Source organism: Amphiura filiformis, chromosome 3, assembly GCF_039555335.1.
Source record: "Amphiura filiformis chromosome 3, Afil_fr2py, whole genome shotgun sequence".
In the NCBI taxonomy this organism is placed as follows: domain Eukaryota; kingdom Metazoa; phylum Echinodermata; class Ophiuroidea; order Amphilepidida; family Amphiuridae; genus Amphiura; species Amphiura filiformis.
In genome coordinates, this window is record NC_092630.1 from 84,012,604 (window position 1) to 84,019,023 (window position 6,420).

General features: G+C 34.7%; 1 long non-coding RNA gene across 1 annotated transcript; it reads right to left on the bottom strand.

Annotated features, from left to right (window-relative positions):
- Nucleotides 1-1,307: 1,307 nt before the first annotated feature.
- On the bottom strand, nucleotides 1,308-2,984 carry LOC140149277 (uncharacterized). The gene is made up of 3 exons (XR_011858574.1): nucleotides 2,667-2,984; nucleotides 1,950-2,124; nucleotides 1,308-1,541 (listed from the first exon to the last, which is right to left on the bottom strand). It is a non-coding gene; the product is annotated as an uncharacterized lncRNA (long non-coding RNA).
- Between the last annotated feature and the right edge of the window lie 3,436 nt (nucleotides 2,985-6,420).

Here is a 6,420-nt window from a genome sequence, read left to right on the forward strand (position 1 = left end):
ATATTCGGGACTAGCGCATGCTTTTTTTTCTGGACTAGCACAGTGTTTCCACTTTCAGACTGACGCACCTCTAAGATTTAGGAATTTGTGTAGTTGGACTAACAGCGTGTCGGACTTAGCGGTGCACCCCCATCAAGAACTATTCAAGCATGTTTGAAAATTGTGACTTGGCATATATTTGCCTCTTGACTGAATGAAAATGACAAGGAGAGACAGTATGGACTCTTCACCAACTTTTATGGTTTAATTCTTACATTCATGCACACAGAATAAAATCATTTCAAAGACACAGTGTTTCAATAGTGAAGCAAGTTTGTTTATTATACATTGTAAGTGTCTGTCATCAGAGCTGATCATAAAAACGGTCGTCTTCTAAACATGCAATTTATTTAAAATTCATGGGTGCTAAAATCGTCTGGTGCAATGTCATCATGGTTAAGGGGGTACTACACCCATATGGTAAATTTGTGACTATTTTTGCATTTTTCTCAAAAAATAATTATACACTGGTAACAAAACTTATGTATATTATTGGGGCAAGATATCCAATTACTACACTGAAATTTCAGTGACTCAAGACAAGCGGAAATTCCAGTGTAGTAATTGGATTCCTTGCCCCTATAATATACATAACTTTTGTTACCACTGTGTAATTAGTTTAGAGAAAAATGCAAAAATAGACACCCAAATTTATCGAGGGGTGTAGTACCCCCTTAACCATTTTTGTAATACTGTGACATCATTATACCAGTTGATTTTGGTGCCCGGGAATTTTAAATATCTTGTGTTGAGAGACGGCTGTTTTTACGGTCAGTATGACTTTGTTTCCCAACCATGTTACATAACGCTTGAGAATTATTTTTTAAACATAAATAACGGCTCTCAAATAAAGATTCTCACTTCTCAGTGATTGCTGATCACTTCCTTTATAAAAGGTAATTAAAACTTACTTATAATACTGTAAAGTGGACATTTTCAAGCACTATATTTATTTTTGCACTTTTCATGTTCCAAGCTGCTACTGCAAATATAACAATGTGTGAATATTCTTTTTGTGTTTAGGTTATGTAAGGAAACTTGAAATCGCAAATTTAAAAACAAGGGAATCGGATCAAAATTGGCAAAGTGTGAAAATTTAATTGCACGCACAAATTTCCACTTTTACAGTATATGTTCTTAAAATGCAAGTAAAACATTGATTCTAATTATGACATCATAATTACTGTGAAAAATTAAAATGAACACATTTTGAGAAAATAGTGCTGAACAGTCATGTTCCCATGATGACCAACCAATCAGTTTGTCACAAACGTATCTTTGTTTATTTTCCCCAAATTGTCCATTTCTATGCACCCCATTCATTATAATGCCAGTTTAAAAATACAGGTTAACCCCATTTTCTAATTTTCCCCATTTGATTAAATCATGGATTAAATCAAAGTCATGGAAGAAGAATCATTGTTGAAGAGCATCAAGTATTAGTTTTGTACAGTCTTGCTTGGCATGGTCTTCTGTGTACAACAACGGTCTGGTAGCAGGACCTGTAATAAGGTGAGACAAATAAGTATAAAAAATCAAAAGAAGCTTGGTACCGGAACATGTTAATATATTATCATGGTTTGTTCATGCAGTGAAGTATAATGAACAAGCCTTCGGTCATGTTGTACAATTATGCAACTAGTAACATATTTATGGTTTAAAAATTGCTCCAGATATAATGTATGAAGCACACTTAACATAGTTGCATACAAAAACATTGAAAATATGACTTTATGTCACGATTTTTCCCCAGTTTCGTTGCAAAGTATGATCATGATTGAAGATTCGTTGTGGTAAAATAACCTGAACATTTCATGAAGGAAAATTAAAATCTCATAGGGCAAAGGGTTTGTCCTGGCAATAAAAACATTTAATGCAAATAAAAAAATAAATAAACCACATTGGCTTACCTTTTTGTTTTCTTGAAGTGTTCTCTGATGATTTTGTCTGAGGCTGACCAGGGCCAGGGAGTTGGGAAGCCACATTTGGCCTTACAAGTACTGGCTTATTGGGTATGTCTGCTTGGACAAGGGGGCTGGGAAATGGAATTCAAGGCTAGTTGATTGGGCATTTCTTCATCTGTATCTGCAAAATAAAATAAAATACATTTATGAATAAAATTTTGCTGGGTGAATACACATTTTAAAAAATCAAATCATTCAGTTTGTCTACAATGTATGGCACCAACATGGTCAGTTATATCTGCTTACCATTGCATGACCCAGGGTATGCATACTTTGCAAAGAGCTTGTAAGCTTAAAATATGGTACTTACGATGAACCACCCGATGTATGTAAAACAGAAATGCAGAAGTCTGAGTCATTCCAATCTAATTTCGTATTTTGCACGTCTCAGAATCATTTGTTTTAATACATCACGATGCCAGTGCAATGGCATGTGAAGTTGTAAACTATGAAACCATGAGCGTTCACTCTCAGCTGAATACAATTGATTTGCGGTACTGCTGAATGTTTTCTGTTTATTTGTTTTCTTGTGCATTTTGAATTGAAACCAAATTTTTTTAAGTGGTGAATATTTAAATTATTTGGATATTTTTCCATGCAAAAAAAAGTGATGGTGTTAAGTTTTACACAGATTTATAAGAACAAAGAAATATTTTTATTTACCTAAAAAGTGTCATAAATTCACAACAGTTGCATTAGGCAATTTGAGCATCGATAGTATAGCCGTATTCTCTCCATCACATGCATTTCAGTCATGTCAGTTCCACACGTGTAGTAGCCTACTAGTACTAGTGAACCATGCTGCATTTGGCCGTGCGTTGAATTGCAGGCTTTCCACACGAACAAACAATAGCTTCTGTGCTCTCTACAACATCTTCTACACTATAATCTTCAATTTCTTCTTCATCATCTTCCATAAAAGCATCCAAATATTCTTCTAAATTCATCACCAACCAGGAAATCTCGATCGCCCATGTACGCAACCATATATCTTTTTGTAAACAAAACAAGTTAGTTCCCCGTGTAGTTGATGAACATTAATTATAGCCAAGCTGGCAATTGATTTTAGAGATTAAACTCCCCTAATTTTAAACAATTATTACATCATAAAATCATTTTAATAAATAGATATATATCATTCAGGTAATAGCATGATGGTAATATGCATAAAATTGTTATTTAGTTTTATTTTCAGTTTGTGATTAATAGCACTTCAATACACGAAGTGCAAGTTACAAATACAATTTCACACAGAGGTGAAGTGACCTTTGTTGTGTTTATGAAATGTGAGACTCCAGCATGCTTGGCTTGGTGAACTTAGCCAAGGGCGTGCACCACTTTTTACGATCGCTCTGTGAGTAGGGACCAGGCGGCATACATGATACTTGAAAGTGGTTTGTCTGCTTTAATAATTACTGTATCAGTAATGCGTGTTCTCATCAGTAACACCACCTACACCAGTAATGCATGCTCTCATCAGTAACCACAATTACTACCTACAGTGTCCAGAGGGTAAATGTGACTAGAATATAATATCAGGTTCGTTGACCTGAAACAGATTGAATTATTTTGCAAGGTGACACTGAGTAAATGGTCTTTTTGGTATAATGTTATTACTTCTCCTGAAGACAAAATATTACTAATTTAGAATATAATAGCTTATGAAAAGTGTACACCTTGTAATATGGTATGTCATGTGACTCGGCAGATACGATCTTATTGAAATAATATACATCCAGCTTGTTTGGGTATTAGCATGCAGATATCTTACGAACTTAAGGCCTGAAATAATTTGGTGTAATAAATTACGAGTTTCTATGACCTCTATGATAGATTACTATGTATACTTCCAGTTATGCATCTCACTAATAAATTCAAATAATTCAATGTTAGAGCCACTGTCACCTTAATACCTGTTGACTAATAAATGTCCAGATGCCACATATTCAATTTATTGCTCCTTACACTTGACACCTTCGACGTCCAATATTACACCTGTATGTAATACCTTGTAATCCCAACGTCTACAGGGACATGGTTACGGTGGAGATGCTCATTGGTGTGGTGGATGATGCTAGCACTTCTGCTTTCATCATGTGTCCAAGACAATAAAGGTGTGATGAATACTAATTAGGTCCCGAAAAAGCTATTGAAAGTTGATGTTGAGTATCCTGTCGTCCGCCCGCATCACCTTCTTTATATTGGGTCAGAAAGTCACTGTGCAGAAATTATTCCCTATTTGGCCATTTTATTGAAAACTTGACATATTTAAGTCTTTTTTCTAGTTTTGATAGTCTCCTGTGTAGCCTCTGTGTAAACAAATACCTTCTGCATAGTATACAAATATATACTGCCATGAGAGGTTCTGGTTAAAACTATGGGCCCGAGGTGAGATCAATAGTATTAATTGATCTCAACGATCTCAACGAGGGACCATAGTTTTAACCAGAACTTCGAATAAAGGCAGTATATATTTGTTTTATATACTTCATTAATATGTTCTTTGTTCATTGATTGGTTAAAATAAAATTATTTGACATTTTGACTCTCCAGCTTCTACCCTGAGTGAACAGCACGACCAATTTAAGCACAACCTATATTTTGCCCTTCAAAAAATCGAATAGGCTAAAATCGGGCTAACTAATTACAGCAGCGCCAAATCACGCTATGGCAGTTTCAAGGTATGCGTGAACTGTTCCGTCGCATCCAATTCGTGCACGTGGAAGGCATGGTCAAAAGTACTATTTACGGCTTGGAGGTACTATTTACGGCTCATCCAGGACATTGAAAATACTATTTACGGCTTAGAGTACTATTTACGGATAGGAGTACTGATGGTAGAACTATTTTTGGTCATGTGATCTACTTTTAACCAATCAATGAACAAGAATATATTAATGAAGTATATTATGGTCAATATACTTTATTAGTCATATTAACTATATGTTTGTTGCCAGGTATGTGTTAAACAATGAATGTGCAAAATATAATGAAAAATGAAAGAATCGCCTCATCACTAAGCAAAACAATTGTGTCAGGAAACTCAAAATCAACTTTCATTAGCCTGATGACCATTGGAAAGTGTGCTTGAGGTAAGCTACTGAGGGAACAATAATACCAATTACAGACCACAAATTCAATTGTTTATACCAATCAGTGATCCAAATGTTCAGAATACTCTCTATTATAAACAAAACAATAATACACGAACCCATTATTTTAACTATAGTGCTTGTTGATATTACTTTATTGTATTTTTCATTTGTAACATATATTTCTTTTCAATATCATATAGAAAACAAAACATACAGGCAACTATAACAATTATCTTTAATCTGTCAACATCCACAATTATCCACAACTCAGAGTCATATCAAAGTAGGCCATTATGAAGCTTCAGTTATTGCCATTTCTAACCCGGTTTCTAACTTGCTCAGTAACTTTTTTTGATGTAAAAATCTAAATCCCTGGCATACTTTGTTGCAAAGTTATAAACTTTTCATGTGTTAAATTTCGTATGTTTTGATGGTTTTCCTTATTTTTGACTAAATTTTACTATTCACAAATGTGACACAATCTGGTCCATATGGTGACCAAAGGTGGCAAATTTGAAATTGAGATACATGTAATGGCAAAAATATGTAGCAAAAAATATAATACATAAGAAAATACACATCACAAAACTTCAGAACTTAAAACCAAGTATGCTAGACCTTTGGTCTTTTTAGTACATGATGATAGCCTAATGTTTGTATAAGGTAATAACTATAGTGACTCACTTGTCAAAAATACCTCCTTCGGATCATGACACAAATATGCAAATAACATTACACACAACTATACAGCTCATGAGGCCACAATACCCTATCACCCTACTAAGTTTGAAGTTGATTGGTTATTGTGTCGAAGCTGCAGAGTGGATTCATGAGTTTCCCTTTGTCCAAGTGATCAACCACCTGGACAGCCTAAAGTTTGTTCGGCTTATAATTAGCAAAAATTATTTTTTTGTTACTTTATGCATCAATAAAGTAATTCACATAAGTACCTATCAGTCACGCATTACGCAACTACCGTAAGTAATGCGCCCAACTGTGCATGCCATTCTATATCAACACACGATGTTAAAAGTTTCATTTTTTCACCAACTATAAGCTGAGCAAACTATACCGACCAACATAAGCCCCATACAACACAATGTTGTGGGGGCCAAAAATTATCAAATTTCTAACATTCAGTGCATGTGTTACTGTTTTTGGATGTTGCCCCCATATCATGTATCAAAGCACTAAAGTACTTGCTTAATGCCTGCTGAATTGGTTAAGCCCTGCCCCATTCAGTGCTGTTTGATTTGACAAAATCATTGCTTATTTTTAAGAAAATTGATACCAATATCAAAAGAGCCCTTGGCAAAGGGTAT